The 9,927-nt window shown below is 41.6% G+C and overlaps 1 non-coding gene across 1 annotated transcript; it reads right to left on the bottom strand.

The window, feature by feature from the left end:
- Positions 1-2,364: 2,364 nt before the first annotated feature.
- Positions 2,365-2,470, bottom strand: LOC128775142 (U6 spliceosomal RNA). Its single transcript, XR_008419793.1, has one exon. It is a non-coding gene; the product is annotated as a U6 spliceosomal RNA (small nuclear RNA).
- Positions 2,471-9,927: the final 7,457 nt, after the last annotated feature.

Below are 9,927 nucleotides of genomic sequence, written 5' to 3'. Positions count from 1 at the left end.
TCTTAATGTCATTATTGGAGCCACCTCCGTCTGTTGCTTTCGAAAGGGCTGAGCTAGCACCCCGTCCATTGATACTGACTCCTACAAAATGAAGCCTGCGATTAATTCCGCACGTCCGAGGCAGATAATGCCTAAAAAGCTTGATCTGGCTCCTTCCTGAAAATTGAAGTATTAAATTGAACCAAAAAAAAAAAAAAAAAAAAAAAAAAAGAATCCTCTGATCTGCCGTAAAGCCAAGAGAAAGGGTGGGTCCCAAAAACAACAGTAGAAATCAAAGCTTTAGTTTCTTTGGCTTAAGGCTTAGACTGTTGTCTGTTTGGAGTTTTCCACTTCCTCCTTTAAATGATAACCTATCAGTTTTCAGTTAACCCATACTTTGAATTTTTAAAGGCAGAAGCCAATAAGCAACACAGGCTGATGGGAGGGCAGTGGACCAGCTGAGTGATTCAGTAGGATACAAGTGGAAACTTGGCTTGCTGTGCTGGGACACACTTGAGGGATTGGGCACAAAAAATAGGCCAGAACCGAGTCCCAAACCCAAGTAGGCAACACTGGGATTTATCAAATTAAACCCAAATGCCACAGCTTCACGGGAGCAGACCGGATTTCACCACTGCATTCTCAGAGGGAAGAAGGGTGGGGGGGGGCCGCTGCTCCCCAACTCAACCACAAGGCAGAGCTCCACTTTGTTCTGTGAAATTCAGAACACATTTGTTTTTTTGTGTTTTTTTTTTCCTCTTCAAAATTTGCTCCTGCCCTTCCTTAGGGTCTGCCTAGAACGAAAATACTAAGAGCCAAAAACACCAGCAGAAAGGCTGCTTTACTGTGAAATCCAATCTCAGCAAAAGCAGGAGAATCAGCAATCTTTTGACCTTCCCTAGTTGTGAAGTATAACGGACCCACATGGTTTTAGATAACTAGGGAAAGGTCTGATGAGCTGTCAAACCACGGAAATTTTAGAGTTTTGCTTGTCACTCTATATAGAAATGATTCAGAAGTTTCTTAAATTCCAGAGGCTTCCTAAAGCACGACCAGGACGGCTGAGAAGACACGTCTCTAGGTGACCCTGGGACCAATCTCCTGTTTCTGGAACTTTTGAAATTAGCCCAAGCCACATATCTAGACACAATGGATTTTGTTGGAGCAGTCTACACCAGACTTGCCACAAGAGATAGATCGGTTCCAAACCAACATCTACTATAGAGGGGTGGGGCAAGCAACTGGCTTTCCCCCAGTTTTTGGTTCCTATAGCGAAAGCTAATCCCAGACATGGCTGGGACATTAAGGCTGGAGTCCTGGCAGCAGCAGCCATTGGGATGACTCATTCAAATATCAAGCCCTCCTTTATGCATAAATTATATTAGACATAGTCCTGCCTTTCAGGGGCTCCCTTGCCTAAAAGCATCCATTGTCTCATTCTCTCTTGGCTTACACATGACATCCAAACTCATCTAAATCATTTCCAGCTTGCTCTCACGTCCTCTTCCGTCTTCCCAGCCCTTCTGCCATGCATTCTACCCTCCAGACCAAGGGTTGGCAAACTTTTTTCCGTAGATAGTCATATAATAAATATTTTAGGCTCGCAGGCCATGTGGTCTCTGTTACAACCATTCAACTCTGCTGTTGTAGAACAAAAGCAGTCATCTTTAGACATAAATGAATGAGCATGGCTATCTCTCAGTAAAATTTCACTTACAAAAACAAAAACAAAAACAAAAACAAGTAGCAGGCTAGATTCGGCCCCCAGACTGTAGCCTGCCAACTCCTGTTTTAGACACACCAAATGTATTCCTTTGCATGTGCTGGTTTCTTTTGTCTTGGAGCTTTTGTCCTTTACCCCCAGCTCAAATAAATTAATTTATTGGAACGCTATTAGGTGTCAGAGACCGTCCCGGGATCTAGAGATGTAGCAGGGAGAAAACAGACAACATTTTCTACTGTATAGAATTCAGATTCTGGTGGAAGCAAATAGATAGTAAATCAGTGGCAAACAAAATCATGCAAGGCAAGTAGAACTACAATGAAGAAAAATCAGGCAAAGTAAGGGGTGAGGATGTTATTTTTTAAATTTAATTTATTTTTTACATTTACATCCAAGTTAGCATATCGTGCCACAATGATTTCAGGAGTAGATTCCTTAAGCCCCTTACTGATTTAGCCCATCCCCCCTGCCCCACCCCCTCCAATAACCCTCTGTTTGTTCTCCATATTTAAGGGTCTCTTCTGTTTTGTCCCCCTCCCTGTTTTTATATTATTTTTGCTTCCCTTCCCTTATGTTCATCTGTTTTGTCTCTTAAAGTCCTCATATGAGTGAAGTCATACGATACGTGTCTTTCTCTGACTGACGAATTTTGCTTGGCGGATGAAAATATGGAAGGCTTCAGGAATTTGCGTGTTATCTTTGCACAGGGCAATGCTAATCTTCTCTGTGTTGTTCCAATTTTAGTACATGTGCCGCCAAAGCGAGCACGAGGATGTTATTTTAAATAGAGTGGTCAAGGAAGGTAACTTTGATGAGGTGATGTGGGCACAAAGATGAAAATAAAGTATAAGCTCCATCAATGTGGATGAGGTGGGGGGTGGGGCAGGGTGGTAAGCATTCCAGGCAGAGGGAGTGTCAAGTACAAAGTGCCCAAGGCAGAGCATTCTTGATATACTGGAGGAAGTGAAAGGGGACCAGGGTGGTGTAGTGAAGGAGTGAGGGAGGAGATCAGAAACGTAGCTGTGGGCAACGCTGTTTACAGCCTTATAGGCCATGGAAAGGACTTTGATTTTTATTCTAAATAAGTCTGGAAACCACTGAAAGGTAGAGAGCAGAGGGTGCTGTCATCTGCCTTCTATTTTCATAGGATCTCTCCAATAGCCGCGTGTAAGATGAAGTGTAGGGAAGTTGGAATGAAAGCTGAGAGACCGCTAAGGAGGCTGTTGCAATAATCCGGGGGACAAATGTTGTTTAGGCGGAATGATAGCAGCAATGGTATGAGTGGTCAGATGCTGAATATATTTTGAAGGCAAAGCTGAAAGGTAGGGTGTGGAGGAAATACTCAAGGATAACACCCAAGAATTTTAACCTGAGCAACTGGAAGGGTGAAATCTGATGGACTGAGATAGCAAAAACTGTAGCAATTACAGATCGGGTAGGGATAACAAAGATTTATTTAAGTTATGTTATTCTTTTTTTTTTAATGTTTTTAAATATTTTCTTATTTTATTTTTGAGACAGAGAGAGACAGAACATGAATGGGGGAGGGTCGGAGAGAGAGGGAGACACAGAATCTGAAGCAGGTTCCAGGCTCTGAGCTGTCAGCACAGAGCCCGACGCGGGGCTCGAACTCACAGACCGTGAGATCATGACCTGAGCCGAAATCGGACACTCAACCGACTGAGCCACCCAGGCGCCCCTTAAGTTATGTTATTCTTAAGATGCTTATTAGATCTGTAAGTAGTAACATTAAATAGGCAGTTGAATTAATGGTTTTGAGTTCAGTGGAAGTAATATGGATAGACTAGTTATCTGGGAGTTACCTGCAATAAAGCTGAAATCAGATAGGATCAGTTAGGGAGAAGTGAGAAGAGACTAGAGGTCAGGGACTAAGTTCTGGAACAATCCAACGTTTGGACGTTGGGAAGAGGAAGAAGAGCCACAAAGAAGACTTAAAATGAGTGACCAGTGAGACAGGAAGTGAAGTAAGAGTGACTACTCTGGGGCCAAGTGAAGAAAGCCTTTCCAGAAGGAGGAAATGAACAAGTCTGTGAAATATTGCCAACATGTTGAGCAAGATGAGGACGAAGGCATGACCCAGATTTGGCAACATGGGAGCCACTGTTGACATTTTGTTTGAGGAGTGGTGAGGATGATGGACTGTACAGAGTGTATATGACAGAGGATGGGAGAGGCGCAAATAGTACCTTCTTTCCCCTGGGATCCTCTCATACATTTTACCCTTACAACACTTTTCACAATTATACTTATTGGCTCATGTCTCTATCTCCTCAACTGAGCTTTGGGCAACTTCAATGCTGAGCCATGTTTCATTCATCCTGTCTACAGTACAACACGGGCACAAATCAAGTACTCATCAAGTGTTTGTTGAATGAATATGATACTGTAATCTAAGAAGGAGAGTTTTCACGTAAATGAATACGAGTACCATTGAGACTAGAAAAAGTAATACTGAGTAGAAGAACTTGAGAAAGAGGGAGAATGGGTACTTTTATTACCGCATGGTGTTACGTATGACACTAGAGGTATTTGGGTTTCTACCCTGAACATTTTACTTTTTTTTTTGTCTTGAAAGTACATATAAATTATTCTCCATAACATATGGTGAGATCAGTTAGTATAACTAGTCCAAGTTTGCTAAAGAGGATAGTAAAGCCCTGGAAGATTTAGGAAATATGCCCTCACCCTGTAGACTATGTGTGCTTGGTATAAGATTCCATAAAACGTGTCCCTCTCTTTTCTTTTGGGTTTCCAAAGTTACCAACACACCTCTGTTGTAAGACACCTCCCCAAATCCCTATTACCCTTTTTGTTTTGTTTTTTTTCTTAAGATTACATTTTTAAAAACGAGAATCACTAAAGGAATTACTTTGGGGTCTGAATAACACTGAGTTGATTAATTCTCTCCTGGTTGGAATGATTATTTGATCATTCAGTCCTTAGAGCCATGACCATTCAGATCCAGAAGCAAAAATTATTACCTGATGATTCAAGTGACTTTCTGATTATACTGCTTAATAAAATTAACACTGAAGTCTGAAACAGTGTCCAGAAGTCAAATGGTGATTTTCCAAGGGTCTATTAAAAAGAAAAAAAAAAAAAGTTTCATTTCAAAGGATAAAATGTTGCCAGTCTTTCTATCTCCAAGGGAGTAAGGATTAGTAAGTAGTTCAGTTAGTTCCTGCAAATTAGGGATTCAGTTATATTTTATTTATTCGATACGGGAGTTTTTATAAGTGTTGGGTGAGTCATTTGGTAAGACCAAAGCCAAGCTAAATTAAAGCACTCGCTGGCTGAAGATATTTTTATTGCAATGAGTAGGTCTCCCTCTGGGATTTGGATATACAGGTGTGGTCAAACTTTGGCATGGAAAGTAAGTAGAATCATGAATTCTAAACCAGTGACTCCTAATGTCTTGAGCATGTAATGCTACAGACACATCTAGACACATTTGCTATAAGAAGCCAAAAACATGTGACAGAGGAAATTAGATAGAAGCAGTTGTTCTCCCTTTAGAGTTTACTTACCAATGATCCCAAGGACCCAAATACCTACATATATATATACACATTTTTACAAAGAAATAATCTTCTAGAAAACTATTCTTGTGAATTACTCTTTTGTGCCTATCAAGCTTTCTATTTTGTGGGTCGTGGATTTAATAGGTTGTAATGCTGTTTCAAACACCATAGATACTTAATGCACCATGAAAACCCCTTAAGCTATGGGAAATTACAAAAATGTCTCAGTGCCATGGTCACAAATGTGAATGATCTTCTCAACAGGAACTTCAAAGGTAAAATGAAATTACATTTCCTGTAGATTTCTGAGTGTTCATTGTCCAGTGACCATGGTCCCCGAGATTTCACCCATGCTTCTCAGGATTCTGTTCCAATCAGCTAGCCAACTCTCAGCTATGGTGGCTCTGGAAATTCAGGCCTGGGGATGCCCAGATGGCTCAGTTGGTTAAGCCTCCAAGTCTTGGTTTTGGCTCAGGTCATGATCCCAGTGTCGTGGGATCAAGTCCCAGGTCAGGCTCTGTGCCCACAGCACGGAGCCTGCTTGGGATTCTCTCTCTCTCTGCCCCTCCCCTGCTCACACTCTCTCACTCTCAAAATAAATAAATAAACATTAAAATTTTTTTTTCTTAGTCTCAGTTATCTTTTGGGCACACAAAATAATAGCTTTGTGCAGGTCAGAGAGGGGTTTCCTGGTGGTGTTGGTGCCTGTATAACAGGCTGTTGAATCCCGAGTCTCTGGTCTAAAGAGAGTATCTATCGATAAGGTAACCATAGGGCAAGTACTCCTTGTCATCATCAGTTTTAATGAACTAGCAGAAACGAACAGATATTTTTAAATTAGTATCTAATGTTTATAATTACATAGATTTTCATTTTAGATTTTGTAAAATACATGACAGGGAGTAAAATATCACGGTCTCAGCACACCATGGGGGGCCTGCAAACATGAGAAAATCGGCTTCTGTGTTTCTGTTTCCTCTCGTACTTACACTTTTCAAAGGGCCAGAGAAAGTTTCTGAAATTTTGTTAGGAGAGTAGAAGTTTATGCTTCCCTTACCAAAAGGGAGAAGTCAGTATCTTCTCCAAATCACTAACGACCACTGATTGATAAAGGGGATTATATGTCAGCTCAGTGACTTCTTGGTGATTAGAGACAGTTTATACCAAGTTGAACAACAGATTTTTTAAAAATGGCAATGCCTGTAACCATTCTTGGAAACACGTCCACCAGCTATAACAAGCTTTCTTGTATTACATTAGATCTCTGCAAAGCAGGTGTTCTCTGCCCTGAGTGCCTTCCTTCCCCAGGTTTTTGGTTTTGTTCGGTTTGTTTTGAGAGAGAGAGAGAGAGAGAGAGAGAGCACAGGCAAACAGGGCGGAGAGAGAGGGAGAGAGAGAATCCCAAGCAGGCTGTGTGCGAGCGTTGAGCATGACACAAGGCTCGATCTCATGGCAGTAAGATTACGACCTGAGCCAAAATCAAGATTTGGATGCTTAGCTGACTGAGCCACCCAGGTGCCCCTTCTCCGGGTTTAAATAGTTCTGAACAGCCACCCTCCAGTTCCCCGTCCATCACCTGCAGGCTACACACAAATAGAATTGTTTTTTATTTTCTCTCTTTCCTTGTTCTTAAAAAAAAAAATGTTCTCTCTCTTTTTCTCCCTCTTCAACAATTTCTAAGCTGGCAGTACATGTCTTTTAAAGGCAATTTAGCAGGGGCGCCTGGGCGGCTCCGTAGGTTGAGTGATCAACTCTTCGTTTCGGCCTAGGTCACGATCCCAGGGTCGTGGGATCGAGCCCTGTGTCCAGCTCCATGCTCAGCATGCTTCTTCAGATTCTCACTCCCTCTGCCCCTCTCCCCTACTCACTCTCTTTCTCTCTTTCTCCCGAATAAAATACAAAAATAGCAAAGGAAAGGCAATTTAGTAAAGTGGTTAATATAAAGGCTTGGTGCTAACCAGCCTTGGGTTTGAATCTCAGGTCTGACACATACTAACTGTGCCCCTTTGGGCCAGTTACTAGACTTAACACCAAGCTTCAGATTTTTCATCTGAAAAATGGGGATATCAGTAACTACCTTCAGGATTATTTTAGAGACGAGTCAACATAGTGTCACTAAAAGGCTGAACAGTGTCCAGCATGTAAGACTTCAAGTTATTATTACTGGGGAAAAAAAAAACCTGACACATTGACTTGTAGGAAACATAGGAAACACGAATTCCTTCACAGAAATAATATTTGCGAGGACCTAATGGACCCGCTAACACACTGCAAAATTTGCTCAAGCTGACATTAATAGGAATAAAATGCAGACCTTTGTCACCCAACTCCAGGCAAGTCTCATTTAGTACAGACACAAAGAAAAGACTGAGGGAGAAAAAAACATAGAAAGCCACTAACTTGACACTTAAAATTGTATATCTCTGCTCTTCTCTCAGTCCAAGAAAGCACATTAGAAAGTGTATTTGGCCTAACAAGCTGACAATGTGTGGTATGGGTCAATTAAGGTTATAAAATAACACAAAGAACAGGCCCTCATCAGACTTTGGTGCTTTGCAATAGATGAAAAAGCAAGAAGAGATTTAATCAGCTTCCATGGGCTTGGGTTCCTCTTCCTCACTCTGAGAAGAAGGAGTCTTGCTTTATTCTGGTTATTTCCTGAGGAGAGCCCTCCTCCCTCCCCCAAGTATTCAGGCTAATTACAACTGGTGAGGTAGTTTCCAGGCTGAATAAGAAATCAAAAGGGAAGGGAGGGGAGGCGGTGTGGATTTCAGAGAAAAAATAACTTAAGAAAAAGTATGTTCTCAGAGGGGGAAAAATTAGAGAATCAGGTCACTGAGCTGGAGCCAGGAAAAATCCACATGAGTGGAAATTGGAGCATTGAAAGTATTTCATATTAACACATCCAAAGGCTGAATGTGCCTGGCCCAGAGGATGTTCCTCCCCCTCCTGGAAAGTGGCTGGGGGCTGGAAGACCTCTAGGCTTTTCTATGTCATATTCATTCACTAATCAGCGCTATTCAGCCAATTGCACATGTGGCCTTATATCGGTGCCCTGGAAAACACGGGGACCACATAGCAACGATTATAATCAACATCACTGGAGACTCCTATATCGGCTTCTGAAATATGAAGCTTCAAATCAGACACGGCACCAATGAAAACCAGCAGTTTCTTCCTTCCTTCCTTCCTTCCTTCCTTCCTTCCTTCCTTCCTTCTCTATTTGGTTCTGCTAAGTCTACAGTTTTAGACTCAAGTACCTGACAATTATATATCAATAGAGACAGAATGCATTTTGCCTGAAGCAAAGATAGAAATGGTTTAAAGGGCAAGCAAAGTGTCATGTATCGTAGACATTGGTTGAGGTTAAACTCTGCCGATGTGACTAGAATGCGGACATCTTTGTTAGCGTCAATGTCTCGAAATTGGCGGTGTGGCCTGGCATACATATTTCCTTAATGACTTTCCAGGGCAAGAGGAAAATATTTAACAGCACTCCGTACATCCAAGGGTCTTAAACGTATTTCTCTCTTGTTTTCACTCAAAATTGTCAAGCCTTTTTATTAGCCAAATTTTAACTGAAAATTGGACATGAAACACACAATAATACAATCCTGAAAATCTCGGCCAAAAAAAAAAATCAATATTTTCTTTTGATTGTATGGCTAATTATGCTTCCACTGAGGTATTACTGGGCCTGAATTTGGGGGAGAGGCCCTAATGGACCCAAGAACGCACTGCAAGATCTGCTGAAGGTGACATTAATAAGAATGAAAAGCAGACCTTTGCCACCCAACTCCAGGCAAGTTTCGTTTAGTGCAAACACAGAAAAAGCTAAGATAGAGAAAACAGGAGGAAAAAAAAAAAAAGAAACAAAAACAAAACAAACAAAAAAACCTTACACTGCTCAGGAAAAATACCAGAGGAGTATTTTTTTTTTTTTTCTTTGTCAGCTTAGTCATACCTCTCTGGTGGCTGTTTTCTTCTTTATGTGTCCCTCTGCAACTTACCGGACTTCATGTGTCCTATCAGAGATGACTAGGGAGGAGTTTTTGTTTTGTTTTATCAGGCTAATCCCAGATTTTAATGACTTGTTGAAGTCTTCTTCCCGCGCTTCAGCTCAGTGTAACTTTCTAACTTAGCATGTAGTACTTATGATCCCAGCTGGTCCAGCGGTTCTGAACTAGTTAGTTCCATGCGAGAACCTCTAAAGGAGAGCTCTTGAAACATACCAATCCCAGACCAATTGAATTGGATTACCCAGAATTGGGGTCTGGGAGCTAACCAGTTCCCTTTAAATTATCTCAATAAATTTAAATTAGTCTGCTGTGTAACAAACCGTCCAATACCTAATGCCTTAAGACAACAAATTGCCGTTTGTGATGATTCTGTGGGTCAGGAATTAGGGCAGGACTCAACTGGATGGCCCTTCAGCTCCACGTTATGTCACCTGGAGTCATTCAGCTGCATTCAGTGGGCCCAATGGTCCGATAGGCTTCATTCACGTGACTGCCACCTCAGTGATCTTCTGCAAGACGCCTCTCTCTCCAGATGGCCAGCATGGGCTTCTTTATAGTATGGTGATCATGTTAGACTTCTTGAATGTCACCTGGCTTTAAAAGAGAGGAATCAGAAAGTGCCAGCCTCTTTCAAGGTGTAGCTTCAGAAGTCCCAAATCACTTC

Source organism: Panthera pardus, unplaced genomic scaffold (genome assembly GCF_024362965.1).
Source record: "Panthera pardus isolate Hobbes unplaced genomic scaffold, ASM2436296v1 HiC_scaffold_6, whole genome shotgun sequence".
NCBI lineage: Eukaryota > Metazoa > Chordata > Mammalia > Carnivora > Felidae > Panthera > Panthera pardus.
The sequence above is the reverse complement of the archived record's forward strand: the minus strand, read 5'-3'. Positions and strand labels throughout refer to the sequence as shown.